This window comes from Schistocerca piceifrons, chromosome 2, assembly GCF_021461385.2.
Source record: "Schistocerca piceifrons isolate TAMUIC-IGC-003096 chromosome 2, iqSchPice1.1, whole genome shotgun sequence".
Classification (NCBI taxonomy): Eukaryota; Metazoa; Arthropoda; class Insecta; order Orthoptera; family Acrididae; genus Schistocerca; species Schistocerca piceifrons.
The window spans coordinates 715,158,056-715,174,171 of NC_060139.1; positions in this window are offsets into that span (position 1 = coordinate 715,158,056).

Consider the following 16,116-nt stretch of genomic DNA (forward strand, 5'->3'; position numbering starts at 1 on the left):
TTCTAACCTACCTGCCCGATTAAGGGACCTGACGTTCCACTCTCCGATCCGTAGAACGCCAGTTTTCTTTCTCCTGATAACGACATCCTCTTGAGTAGTCCCCGCCCGGAGATCCGAATGGGGGACTATTTTACTTCCGGAATATTTTACCCAAGAGGACGCCATCATTATTTAATCATACAGTAAAGCTGCATGCCCTCGGGAAAAATTAAGGCCGTAGTTTCCCCTTGCTTTCAGCCCTTCGTAGTACCAGCACAGCAAGGCCGTTTTGGTTATTGTTACAAGGCCAGATCAGTCAATCATCCAGACTGTTGCCCTTGCAACTACTGAAAAGGCTGCTGCCCCTCTTCAGGAACCACACGTTTGTCTGGCCTCTCAACAGATACCCCTCCGTTGTGGTTGTACCTACGGTACGGCTATCTGTATCGCTGAGGCACGCAAGCCTCCCCACCAACGGCAAGGTCCATGGTTCATGGGGAGGCAACATGTCTTTGTGTTCCTTAATCCTGTATACAGATGCTTGTCTTTTTCAGCCTTTTAAATTTTAGATTTTGCTCGATAACTCCTAATAACAAGTTCAATATATTCATATACATTTCTTTTCTTTATTCTTTATCGCCTCGAGATGTTATGGACGAAAAACAAATTGTTATAGCTTAATGTGTCGTCGTCATCGAGGTCAGGAGTGAGGAACGCTGATTCGGTTAATGGACGAGAAGGGAAGAAAACCGGCCTTGATAACTATCAAGAGACAAAGAGTGTGGGGAAAACTGGTGGTTTTTCCCAAGATGCGCCCAGCAGTGTGACTACTGCTGACACCTCGCTCGATACAACCTGTGCCCACACAGACCTCACAAACGCATCTACGGTTCAGAGCCTGTGCAGAAGACACGTACAGTTGGAAGCACAGTAACTGCATGATTTTACCAAAAATGTGTCAAAATGAAGAATGTGGCACGCAAATAGTTACCTCACAATCCACTGATGACGGCTGTCACAGGTTGCTGAAAATAGGTACTTGTACTATATAATGTCTTAATTACATAATGAAGGATAGTTAATCGACTCGCAGCTAGTATTGACACATGCGATGATCTGCCCGCTCGAACCACAATGTACATGTCTTACTAAACCTAGTTCCCTGATGTTTATCACCTTCCGCCTGTTTGTTTCTACCGTCTACCTTGATCACTGTAATTGTTCACTCTCGTACCTAGTCTATAAAATATTTCGTACCTAGTCTATAAAATATACGGTCTTGATTTATTTACCCCTCGTCATAATTTATCCTTCGTACACTGCAAGATACTGCCAATTTCCTTATATAACGTATGTCTTAATAAAATCGTAATTGCTTGTTTCGTAACATGTACCACGTATCACGCCCTTGTTGTGAAGTTCTTACGTATTCTTCTTATTCTCGATAGTGTTACATTGTTAGCGCTATCTCTAAATGCTCACTGAGCAGTCGTCTATACTTTCACGATGCAACTTGGAGCAACTGTCTAAAAGTTTTATAAAAGAGGCACACACTTAATCAGCTGGAATAATTATGCATCGCCAACATTAGTCAGTCTTGCTGAATTACTTCGATCAGTTTCATATTCCTAAAAAAAAATGTTCACATTACAACCGCCCCGTTTTTCTTATGTTTCACAAAATATATTGGACAACAATCAATTTTTTTTGTCACCCATAAACATCAAGATATTGCTGTGGGTTATGTATTCGGCGCCATGTCATATAGATTCTTTGCAGCCACAGACTTCACACAGCACAGTCAGTGATTTTCACATAGAGCGCTATGTGGCGTTACCAACATAAAAACCTAAAAAAACCTAACTTTCATAGCCCCCATGCTCCCCACAAAAAATTTTAAAAAATTGTTTTGGGCTGTGGCCAATAATGATTTGATAAAATTTTTCATAATTAGAATAACAAAGATATCAAATGCACACACTTACTGATGCAATGTTGGTCAAAAGCAAAACTTTTCTCACAGTTCATAAAGGCAGTCCTGGTTATTCATCACAGTAGTCATTACATTGCACAAAGTTTGATCAGTAAAGGAAATTACACATGGAAGTAGTGGATTTCCATGCAGTCTTGAAGAAGTAGTGTTGTCCTTCCAACAGAAAGACAGTGCTAACTCTTGACTTGCAGACAGGTAATGAGCCACAACAGAACAAACCCACAGCAGAGTCAGTCGAAGGCTTGAAGAATATTGGTAGGTAGGTCATCACAGAGCAGACCCACTGTAGTCCTGGTAGAGAGTACGGTACTGGTAGGCCATCAAAGGTGCAGACCCACTGCAGTTCTTGGAGAGACAGCCAGCAGCCATCTGTTGCGACTGTGCAGGTGCACAATCACCATTGAAGAGTCTTGCGGACAATAAAGCAAGTCCATAAACCACCACTTCTGCACTCACAAAGTTTTTCTAATTGTCCTTAGAACCAGCAATGCTGTTAACGAGTCCCTTGCTGAATTATCAACACACGTGTGAGCACCAACAGTCCCAACTTCTCACATATTGTGCATATACTATGACCAACAGAAATGTGTACACTGAAATGAATGCTTACAAGTTACTTAATTTGATGAACTGGTGTCAATTACAATTTTAAGGCTTTACAAAAGAATAGAAATAAACATATACATCATTGTTACAGGAATTATGACATAAGTAAATAAATAAAATAATGAGAATAGTTTTTGAAACATTAATTTCACATATGAGTATTGAAACAGAACAGAATTAATAATGTCTAAATATCTTTACAAAGAAAATAACATATTATTAGAAACATTCTACAACATGACTCTTATCAGATAAATGCATAGAAGACAGGAAGAACACAAATACACAAAGGTACATAAACACATAGCGGGATAACGACAAAAGGAAAGGACAGGGTTTGTTTTACTGCAGTATTTTGCAAACAAAACTTTCGTTACTTCTTGGATATCTCCCTTCGTTCATCATTATTCCCAAAAAGTCCTATCTATACCTGCTTTCTGTATTATATTCATATCCTTTTTCAAAATAATTATTCTTCATTGTACAGTAACCTTTTTTTTAAAAAAAAACTTTTATCGTATAACTTCTCAATGCATTTTTTCCAATTCATCGCAACTCATTCGCTTATATAGCCTACCCCCTCTTAAGCTAACTTAAATCTACTGAGTTCAGATGCATAAACTAAGGGATGAAGTAATGCAGCAGCACAAATCAATTAACACAAAAAGCAATGACAAAAAACGCAAATTTGCAAAGCAAGCAGCAGTATATCTAAATTAGCAAAGGACATGGAACATTACAACTATTATGAGCCAATGTGCAGTAACAAGAAAAATAAATCAGTAGTGAAACTGGCTTAACAGAGTAATACAAAGTGAAATTCAGTAGCACTATTCCTGGAAAACAGCAGCAGCAAATGCAATAACTTATATCTAAACATGACAAACCCACAAGCAGAAAAAAAGTACACTAAAGACAACAATGCAGATAAGGTAAATGTCTATACACATCTTATTGTCTATGTCATTAAAGTGGTGCACCACAACAACTTACTGTACAACAAAAATTACCAAGCACTTGAAAAGAAAATTATGTATGCAGTTACTGTTATTAGTCCCTTCTTATTGTTCTTTCCTTTCCAAGTGCTCCTTTTTTGAAGAATGTGGATCATAAAATTATTATTTAACAGATCTGTTGACAGAAAGTGTTCACATTAGCAAATGCATTTAATTTTATTTTATAAAACCAATCCTGCAACACAGCTGGAAACTATATATCAAATGAAATAAGCAACTATGTACAAAGCAAAGCATAAAAACATCATTCAATAGCCATGTGGCATTTCATAAGTCAGTAGAAATTCTCTCAACTCTCGTAAATCAAGTGTGCAGATGTAAGAATATTTCCCATCAATTCATAAGCATTTCGGTAAGTAGTATGAAGTACGAGCTCCACAGTATAATGATACGTTTCCAAGTAATGAGCGTGTCGTGTTAGCGATGCTTTCTACAAAGGAATGTCAACAGTGAGGTTAATGGCCTCTTTTTTTCTCCACCTAATGGCTTTTTCTCCAGGCGAATGGCGCAGCTGGGCGCCCACAATGCATTATGTCAAGGTCACTTAGCTTTCTTACCCAAAAATTTATGACAGCAGTTTCTGCTACAGTGACAGTCTCATATAAAAAAATTTCACAGATTGAAAATTTGCGTTACAAATTTGTAGAAACTAAATCCTATATATAGAACAGTGTCCAAAAAATTTTCGCCGGCATTGTGATACATTCACGCTTGTACACACATTTCATAGCTCTTAAAATACGATTCTTGGTTTCCAACATCCTTTTTCACAAATCAGAGTTCCTAACCACTACTCATTATTCCTTACTTTATTACACACACACACACACACACACATATATATATATATATATATATATATATATATATATATATTTGTCGACACTTCTTCAATAGCTCATCATAATAAATATGTAGCATAATCAAATTCCTCATACAGCATCAGCTTATTGGTCATAAACATACCTCAACAGCATAATAACATTGTCGTCATAATAATAACATCATTAAACCTCCGCCAAATCTCAAAAACGTCGTAGCTTTCTGCAATAATTTCAAAACCTAAAAAAAATTCTCTGCACGTTTCAATAGTGTCATCTACCTCAAACGTACTTTAAAGATTATGACCCCATACCAAATACATCATTTGAAGCTCTCATAGTATCACAATGGTTCTGAAAAAATATGAAGAGTTTACAAAGTACAAAGTACAATTTCATAAGTGTGAAGTTATCCAGCTGTGTAATTACATAAACATCTGTCTCTGATGTAGTATAAAAATGTTTGTTTCTCTGTTAAATATTCAGATAACTGTGTAATTCTGTGTAAGAGAAATATGGTACTGATGTGTAAAGTTGTATAAGCAAATACCATGTTAGCTAGGGCTCCTTGTACTTGCCACACACATGGTACCCAAAGTAAGCGTGTACCCCCCTGAAGATTAATGTAATTATACCCTCAGGTGTTACAGATTACAGCAATGGAATGAAATGTATCACGGAAAAACTTTGTATCTTTGTAATTCAAAAATCTTTACAAATAATTGTTTTCAGTACAAAATTAATCACTCAAATACGTGTACTGCAGTGCTAAACTGTGCATCTTGTAAGATAATCTCTGTCATTACTTAAGGGTAAAAAATGTGCCAAGTGTCGTAATTATCGTCGTCCATACGCAAAGTTCTGTAGAAGTCAATGTACTAACCTCGTAATAAACAAAAGCAAAATGCAATGCGTATAGATATCATAGTTATTACGTACAGTACCGTGATCAAGAAAGTACTATACTGTAATGTATTGTTGTGCTACGAAAAAGGCTGTCTCATTGTAACTATACCACAAAAGTTGCTACTAAAACATGTTTTCCTTTCCAGAAGAATTCAGAAAAACTGTGCAGATATAAAACAGATACACCGCAAAAGCAACAATGTAAATTGTGTCACACATTAGTAGTGTCGTGATATAATCGTGTAGCTGTCAAATAAACTAACCACTGTGTCATCTGGTATCTCTCAGAAAGTACTTTAAATCTAGAATGTATTTTCTAGTAAACCAAAATGTTGCATTAAAATCTCATTAGCAGTAACGGTAAATGCTCTAAGTATGTGAGCCTTATAGTCGTTACGTAATCGTGCAACTAACAAGCAAGAATTTACACACACAATAACTGTCATCTGTTCACTATAACAATGCACTCGTAATTACAGTCTAAATAAGTTCCCTAGGTTCTAGACTGGATAGTTAACTTTAAAACATTGTTGCACGTTAACAGTTTCTAAGTGTGACAAAGCGTACTACTAACGCGAAGTTAAAAAGTTTGTAGCAAAGACTAAGTTAAAAAGCAGATTATCTCTCAATAAACGGTTTTCCTAGTACGCAGAGTTTCAACTTCAATGCAATTATCATGTGGTATACGTCGGATTCAGTAAGGTCCATTGTAAATCAGAAAGAATTTGTGACTCAAGTGTTTCTTCTTATGTGACAATGAATGAGCTTTAATGAGAACTTTCTGACCAATATATAATTTCTTTGCATTTGCCTTACCATGTAGTTTCCTCCTTTTGTCTATGCAGAATTTGTATTTTTAATAGCCAAATCAATTATGTCTTTCTGTCGAAGTTTACGTGTATTCGGAAAAGGTACACGCTCTCTGATTCGGTTCGGTGGTTCTTCATTCTTCAGTACAAGAATAGGTGATAAAGCAGTGGAGTCATGAGGCATTTCATTCAGCACGTTTTGAAATAAGTGTAAATATCTGTCCCAATGCTTTCTGTGACAATAAAGTCTGCACAGCTTATTGATTTCTTTCATAATTCATTCAGATGGGTTACAATGTGGTGAGTACAATGAAATAAAAACAGGTTTGATTTTATGATTCCGAAGCATGCGTGACCAAACAGCAGACCTGAATTGCGGTCCGTTATCTGAAATGACTTTACTAACGTGTCCAATTTCACGTAAGAAATTTTTAACAAAGGCGTTGGATACAGACCGTCCAGTGGCTTTACGTAACGGTGTGAAAGAAACAAATTTTGAAGTAAGTTCAACAGCGACTAGAACATACGAAAATCCATTCGATGTTCTGACAAGGGATCCCAAGAGATCAACAGCAGCAAATTCTTTTAATTTATAAGGAATGTTAGGAAACAATGGAGCACGATGTGAGATGGTAGATGGTTTAGCTTTCTGACAAAGTTTACAAATAGACAAGGCTCTTCGAATTCTCTTTTCCATATTGTTAAAATAACAAGTCGTCCGAAGAATATGATAACATTTTCGTGGACCAAAATGTGGGAAGCTGAAATGAATGTACCAAATGAGCTTATTAACAAAATCGTCAGGAATGCAAAGTACCCATAGCTTCTCATCAACAGTCCAGCGTTTGAAGAGTATGTTGTTTCTAACCAGATAATAATGCCAAATTTGTGTGTGAGTCTTTTCATGCCATTTACTTTTGATGTCTTTCCAAATCGGATATTTATCTTGTTGATGAGCAATGTCCTTTAAAGATGTGGTGATGAAGTTTTCAAAGGCGACTTTCTGAATGTAAAGAATACTGAATTTTTTTCGAGGTTGCCGCCTTCTGTGTTACTTTTCTCAAGCCCAGCCGGTGCTTGTGCCAGTGCGTCCGCAACAATGTTCTCCTTGCCGGGAATGTAGACTATTGTGAAGTGGAATTCTTGCAGAAACAATGCCCAACCTTTTAACCTGTCATGATTTAATTTTGATGTCATAAGAAACTGTAATACACGATGATCACTGTATACTTTTACGTGCTTACCAGAAACAAAGAGATGGAATTTGTTTGGTGCCCAAACGATAGCTAAAGCTTCTAGTTCAGTAACGGAATAATTTTTTTCAAAATTTATTAGCACTCGACTAGCAAAAGCAATGGTTTTCTGAACAGTAGTGTCATTATTTTCTATGGCTTCTTGAAATAAATGGGCACCAAGACCGACTTTAGAAGAATCCGTGCTAAGGCAGAAATCTTGTGACAGCTCTGGATGAGCTAATGTTGGCGCGTTAAGTAGCGCTTCTTTCAAAGAATTGAATTCCAACTGTGCTTGTTCGTCCGAGTTCCAAATAGTCTTTTTTACAGTGAGAGAACAAAGTTTTGGTGTAAGTAGAATTAGCATATTCAGAAAATGACGGTAAAAATTTACGAGACCTAGAAAACTGCGGACTTGTTTTTTTGTAGATGGAATTGGAATGGCTCTAGATTGCTTCTAACTTTTCAGGATCCGGTTAAATGCCTTCAGAAGAAATAATATGTCCCAAAAACTTCACCTGTGACCTACCGAATTCAGACTTTTCCAAGTTACCTGTAATTCCAGATTCTGCAAAAATACGTAACAAACTGATGACGCTGCGATTATGTTGTTCCCATGAGGCTTCTGCTATCAGAATATCGTCCACATATAAGGTGATTTGACGTTTTTACAACTCAGGTAATATGGAATTTAGCCCGCGAATGAATGCTGCCGAAGAAATGTTCAGACCAAAAGGAAGTTTCCGAAATTGATAACAAACGCCGAAACAAATAAAAGCTGTGTATTTTCTACATTCTGGATGAAGTTCGATCTGATAAAAGCTGGATATGAGATCACTGGGAGGCAACACTTTTACACCATTAAAATTTTGAAGAAGTTCTTCCAACGTTTGAGGCCTGTCTGTTTCAGGAATGATGAGTATTGATTTGTCTCGAATCTAAGACAAGCCTGATCGACCTATTTTTCTTCTCAGCAATATGTAATGGATTGTTGTATGAGCTTACTGAAAGCTCAATAATGCCCTCGTCAAGCATAGATTGTATTTCTGTTCTAACAAGGTCCCTATTATGTGCCAGAATTACGTATGGTTTAACACAAAATTTAGTATGCTCACAAACACGAAATTGGTATTGAAATCCCTTGATTGGTCCTGTTTTGTGAGTAAAAACTGTGGAATGTGCTTGTAAAATCTCAATAAGGTCCTACCTGTCAGTGTCATTACAATTTTCAATTGTTTGAATTTTATTATGAATTAACTTAGTATCAAATACGCCGTCGACATCATCCCTGTCAGTACTTGCAGAGTGATTGTTAGTGTCTAGTTCCATCGAATATTAAGAACTGCTGTCTAACAGAAGGTAAAGCCGACTAATTTTCTCGTCATGGTTTGAGAGCCAATCTTCAAATTTCAAAGCTATTGACTTACCTTCCTTCTCTAAACTTATTTCAGCATCGTGAAAGTTTAAGATTGCTTTGTATTCATTCAAAAAGTCTACTCCCAATATAATTTCCGTCGACAATAATGGAACAATAAGAAAGTTCATAGAGAAGCTGTGGCTTTGGCAAAAGAATTCTAAATTGGTTTCTTGGCGTACATCTACACTTTTTCCAACGATTGCACCTTGTAATTTAATCTTACGTAACTGAAGTGTGGGGCAATCGTTCCATTTGTTGCATTTGCTAAAGGCTGTTTCACTAAGTACTGAAATGGGACTGCCAGGGTCAAGTCCTGACGTAAATTTTACGTCATTTACTGTTATGTGAATTACAGGATATGCAATGTTATTATGTTTTACGTCGTGTTCCTGGAGTAAGATGTCCCTTAATGTCTTGCATTTTTACGTAATTACTGGCCACGGAAGCTACGTCGTCAGCTTCATAAGTACATTTTGTGGCTGCCAGTGGTGTGAGTCATTGCCTACTGTCTCTTTGTTAACGCGCGTCGTTATTGCGATTAGGAGACCTAACTTCTATAAATTTACCTTGCTGAGAGTGCCCTGCCCTGTTTGAATCCCACCAGTTCTGATGAAATTCAGGTCTGTTGTTATGTCGGTTTCCATAGTTTCTTTTTTGTCGGTCATGTGGTGGAGAATTTCTCCCGGAATCGTAACTGCGCGGTGACCGTTGCGTCTGAACTTGTTCTGTCTGCCTTGATAATAATTATTTTGGTTCCTATATGATCTGTTTCTCTGATTGTCTCTGTGATAGTCTTTACTGCGAAGAGGTGATCTTTCCCTGTAATTATTACTACTCTGCCAACGGTTGTCAAACGGGTGGTGTCTGTTTTGGTCACGATTTGCGTTGTAAGAATAGCCTTGATGTGTCCAGTTATTACTTCTTTCATCGCGGAATTGTGACGGATGTGATCTGTAATGGTTGTGTTCCTGTTTTCGCGTCCCGCGATTGTCAGTGTCATTTTCCAATTCTTGTAACAGTCCCTGAAAAGCTTCGATGTCGTCTTTGCAACGTCCTGCCAAAATAATATGTCGTAAATGTTCAGGCAGTTTGATTAAGCAAATTCGAATAAGTTTTGAGGGGCTGTATGAATTTGACAGATACTGATTCTTGGGCAACATGTCTTCAAAATAGTTGACGAGACTGGAAAATTCAGATTGTTCGAAATGTTTCATCGTTATGATGCTATGTTTTACATGGTCTTGAGTAGCTTGAGACCAATATGCTGAGAGGAACGCATGATAAAATTCTCCTTCACTGTGACAATCGTGAATGACCGATCACATTCTTACAGCTGCTTCTTTCTCTAAGTAGCCACACATAAATTCTAATCTGTGCTCTAATAACCAATTGGGAGGAAAACAATGAGAGAATTGATGAAGCCACGCTTGTGAATGAATGTCTTTGCCAGAATTCTTAAATGTTTTGAATTTACGTATAGTAATGAACAGCTTATAGCCAAAGTCATCGTGTTGGCGAGTCGCATATCGATCATTGTTACGTCGTGTCGGCCGTTCCATCTCAAAATTCGGTGCACCTTGCCAATTTCTTTCATAATTTCCGAAATGCCCTGTGTTACTATTTTGTGGCTTTTTCGTATTTCTAAGTCCCTCTTCTCGTGTTGGAGCGCGAGTCTTCTCTGAAATATGTAATTCATGTATTACTTGTGCCAACTGTTCTTGTACTTACCGGATTTCTCTTTTGTGTTGCGTATTAATTTGATTCTGATTTTGTTTGAATTTCCTAATTTGTTCGTACTCTTCCGTGTCATTAAAGACTACCGGTCTTGTGTCATTCAGATTATCATCTACCTTCGAAGATACATTATTTAGCTGATCCGAAAGTTCGACTACTTTCTCTGATAATGAACTAATTTCCTCCATGTGTCTTTCTGAGCCAATTCTCAGAGTATCTACTGTGTCCTTTACGTTTTCCTAATTTTTTGCAAGTTGTGTAGCCGAATCGGTAAATGCAACTGAGTCAATTTTAGCACGCAAGGTCTCGTGATTTTCATGAACAATAGTTTGCAGTTCTTTTATGGCTGCTTCGTGATTCTGTAACGCATTTTCATGCTGCGAGAGATACGTTGAAAATGCTCACAAATTTGTGTTTTTGTGTCATCACAGACTTTCTGACGTTTCGATTCGATGTTATGTGACTCGTAACTCAGTAGTTAAATCTTCACGTGTTTGTTGAAGTGTTTCTTTAATTTGTTTCTGATTTTGTTCCATTTGTTGCTGTGATTGTTTTTGATTTTGTTCCATTGCGTATAACTGTTGCTGTGGTTCTCTCTGGTGTTGTTCCATTGTGTCTAACTTTTGTAGGCTTTGTCCCATTTGTTGCATTAACTGTAATAACAATGCAATGGTGTCTGAAACATATTCCTCAGTGCTATTCGGCTGTGCATTTTAACCGGCAATATTCGCATTTGAGAAAATGGTGAGGACGCAAAACCTGAATCTACAGTATTTGCAAGATTGTGTCCTGTCATTTCGGATTCCTGAGGCGAGCTGTTGCCGACCGATCGATCGATAGTGCTTCCCTATTCACTAATTGTTTCACTGTCTACATCATTATTTGCCGCCCGCTCCAATCCTTGTGCACAATTACCAAATTACTACTTTCCATGTCTGTTAATTCATTACATGGTGGTGCTGATAAGCTACGCTTGTCGTCACTATCATTTCTCAATTTACTTTGGAGCCTAGTGTTATGTTTTTCACACGCCATAATTATCACGTATTTCACACGATAACAAAAAAAGCACAATTTGAAGAGCAAATATAAGAAAACACATTAACATAGCACTAAAAATAATATCCAATTAATTGGAAGCGCGGCTGCGAAATACTTGGTGCAAATCTACATGCATGCCACAACTGTTTTACACTACAACAATGAAAGACTACAACTACAAAGGAAATTCTCTCTACAATTACGCTCTAGCAATAAACAATAGCTACACTAATTACACAAACTACAAGAAAAAATCGGTAGATTCCAGTGAGTTATCCTCGGCTAAGGGTCGACATATGTAACCTCCCCTTAGAAAAATTTATGAATGACTGTACTGATAAACCTCTTACGTTATTTAATTTTCAAACAGCTGAGCAGAATTCAACGTACTCAGACATTTCTCTCTTTGCTTATTCTGATCAACACTAAACTGACACACAATATTTTTAGCGCAACGCAATCTGACTTTCAATAATCCCTAAGAATGGCCCTGACTAACAACAACCTATACCTTTCATGAATCACTTACCTCACAAAAATCTTCGTTACTCGAACTACTGCAAGACAGCGAGCGCCAAAACTGCGAGATAAATAAAAGATTCTAACTACTGAAGGCACTAACTACTGATAGGAATAGTTAACAAATGAAAGATTTTGATAGAGAACAAACAATGTATTTACCTTAATAATATTCAAAAGTCATCATATGTATATATCAGTTCATGATGTCCAGTATTACAAATTTACTCTTTCTGATGGACACGCGTCCAGATCGTTCGCTCTCAAAATTCTGCCATCTCTCTCCCCACATCCACCACTGCTGGCGGCTCACCTCGAACTGTGCAACGCTACGATCTGTTCACATCCAACTGCCCAACACTACAATAGCAAATATTCCAACAATGCAAACCAGCCACAGACTTCACACAGCATAGTCAGTGATTTTCATATAGAGCGCTACATGGCGTTACCAACATAAAAACCTAAACAGTCTACCTACAATATTTACTTGATCCAAGTGTTTTTTAAGCCACCACTGCTGAATCTCAATTTTGAATGAATTATCGTCAATTACAGACCAAGCGTTTTAATTTATTTCCACGACTGGTAGAGGCAAAAGTGTTTCCACAGTTCATATATTTCTCAATTTCAGTTCACAGAATTATTTTACATTTTTTAATCGTGCAAGGTAATTACGAAAAGTTTTCAAACGAAACACATGCACTTCTAAAAGTACTCTATTTGATGTAGTGTCAAAAACTATTGCTCTGAAATAGGAAAAAAATCGTATCCAGTGAGAATTTTGTAGACAAATTTTCCCTGTTCTTTTCAATAGAAAATTATATGACCGAATTATGTGTGAAATTATCGACATTAATTGAGTAACTGAATTTTCTTTTATTTCCATAGTCATTTATGTATAAAACGTATTAGTACACAAACGCAGAATTTGTAGACAAAGTTTCCCTGTTCTTTTCAATAGAAAATTATATGACCGAATTATGTGTGAAATTATCGACATTAATTGAGTAACTGAATTTTCTTTTATTTCCATAGTCATTTATGTATAAAACGTATTAGTACACAAACGCAGAATTTGCTGATTGATCGACTGTCAAATTTACTTTTTTCTCGCCTCTTCACAGTTACCTCAAAAGCTCTGTTCCTCGGATAAATGGCCACTGATTCCATGCTTAAATATTGGCTGTCTTTTCAACCGTTTATTGTTTAAAAACTACCTGTTTCAACGATACTAACATTGAAAGAAAGCAACACTGAAAGTATTAGTATGTTTTGTTTCCTGAAGATATTGGGAAAAGGCCTCTCTCTTTTTTATGAAACTCTGAGAGTGGTACAGCATATTTTTGTAGTACTCTCCGTTGTTGCCACAAAGCCTCTAATTTTAATATAAAGTTTCTCAGCCCCTTTGTCGGAATTGGAGCTTTTTCCCGGTAAATAATGGCTACCCGCGCAGCTAGTGCTCTCCGCGCCCTAACGAGGTGTAGATATGAGTGAGTTCTACCTTTTGATGAATGATCTGAAAGACAATGAGCATCGAACACCGCAACGGGCGCCAGGAGCCAAGCTACGCCTTATACCAGAAAAACCCCCGGTTCTTCAAAGAATCGAGGTCTCACGTATACTTTAAAAATGAGTTAACGTGTTAAATATTCGACGTTAAGAAAGTAAGCGACGAAAAGTTTAAAAAAGTTTTGAAATCATGTTTAGAGTTTGTTGGTAGTCGCTAAGTGCCATCATTATCAAACAATGAGTGGGTATAGACTGGGAAGTTTAATCTAGTTTTAAATAAAAGTTCGTCTTTCGCGCATCTTTATGTTTATGAAGTCATATTCCCTGAAATATAGGTCGTACAGTGATATAATTTTGCAGGCGCAGTCACTGGTTCACGTAGATAGTGTCTACAAAATGTGTTACGAATAGAATTAGTAGTAAAGAAGTAATGAATTACAACGTCACGCGTGAAGCTGAAGTTTTACTGCATGAAGAGCGAAAATGAAGAATGTTTTGAAATTATGTGTAAAGTTTTGTTGGAAGTTTCTAAGTGCTCGCATTCTCAAGTAACAGAGTTACGCTGCCTGAAGACATATGCACAGTTTCTCAATGTAACACTTGTCTTACTTTGTTAAACCTCTAATTGAAGATTATACCCCAAAATATGTAGATCATGACAGAGCTTTAAATTTTTAGATTCGGTCAGTAAACACACTCCTGGAAATGGAAAAAAGAACACATTGACACCGGTATGTCAGACCCACCATACTTGCTCCGGACACTGCGAGAGGGCTGTACAAGCAATGATCACACGTACGGCACAGCGGACACACCAGGCACCGCGGTGTTGGCCGTCGAATGGCGCTAGCTGCGCAGCATTTGTGCACCGCCGCCGTCAGTGTCAGCCAGTTTGCCGTGGCATACGGAGCTCCATCGCAGTCTTTAACACTGGTAGCATGCCGCGACAGCGTGGACGTGAACCGTATGTGCAGTTGACGGACTTTGAGCGAGGGCGTATAGTGGGCATGCGGGAGGCCGGGTGGACGTACCGCCGAATTGCTCAACACGTGGGGCGTGAGGTCTCCACAGTACATCGATGTTGTCGCCAGTGGTCGGCGGAAGGTGCACGTGCCCTTCGACCTGGGACCGGACCGCAGCGACGCACGGATGCACGCCAAGACCGTAGGATCCTACGCAGTGCCGTAGGGGACCGCACCGCCACTTCCCAGCAAATTAGCGACACTGTTGCTCCTGGGGTATCGGCGAGGACCATTCGCAACCGTCTCCATGAAGCTGGGCTACGGTCCCGCACACCGTTAGGCCGTCTTCCGCTCACGCCCCAACATCGTGCAGCCCGCCTCCAGTGGTGTCGCGACAGGCGTGAATGGAGGGACGAATGGAGACGTGTCGTCCTTCAGCGATGAGAGTCGCTTCTGCCTTGGTGCCAATGATGGTCGTATGCGTGTTTGGCGCCGTGCAGGTGAGCGCCACAATCAGGACTGCATACGACCGAGGCACACAGGGCCAACACCCGGCATCATGGTGTGGGGAGCGATCTCCTACACTGGCCGTACACCACTGGTGATCGTCGAGGGGACACTGAATAGTGCACGGTACATCCAAACCGTCATCGAACCCATCGTTCTACCATTCCTAGATCGGCAAGGGAACTTGCTGTTCCAACAGGACAATGCACGTCCGCATGTATCCCGTGCCACCCAACGTGCTCTAGAAGGTGTAAGTCAACTACCCTGGCCAGCAAGATCTCCGGATCTGTCCCCCATTGAGCATGTTTGGGACTGGATGAAGCGTCGTCTCACGCGGTCTGCACGTCCAGCACGAACGCTGGTCCAACTGAGGCGCCAGGTGGAAATGGCATGGCAAGCCGTTCCACAGGACTACATCCAGCATCTATACGATCGTCTCCATGGGAGAATAGCAGCCTGCATTGCTGCGAAAGGTGGATATACACTGTACCAGTGCCGACATTGTGCATGCTCTGTTGCCTGTGTCTATGTGCCTGTGGTTCTGTCAGTGTGATCATGTGATGTATCTGACCCCAGGAATGTGTCAATAAAGTTTCCCCTTCCTGGGACAATGAATTCACGGTGTTCTTATTTCAATTTCCAGGAGTGTATGTGAAGTATTGACAGTCAGATTTCTGTTCCCGTGGTAGCGGTGAGAGAGGCAATCTGCAACTGGAACTTGGTTCCCGTGCCCCTGGTTAGCCACTTAGTGACGTACGAGGCAATTCTTAGTAACCATTAGAAACCTCCGAAGCGACGTAGGTGACGCGGAGAAAGTAGCGATGAGAAAGTAGTTTATTATAAGACACATGGGGTCGCAAATGGCGGGAAATACCCCAAAAGTGAATGACAAATGTTGAGCAGGTGACGTCGCCAGACGACGTACGCCGCCGCACATACAGCGGTGGAGCATGTCTTTCTGTGGAACCTGATTATCCCACCCAAGTTGGTGTGGTTCCGGGCCTACGTGCGCGACTTTAGCGCGTGGAGCTCAGGATTGGGGTCTTTCGTCTGGCAAGCACT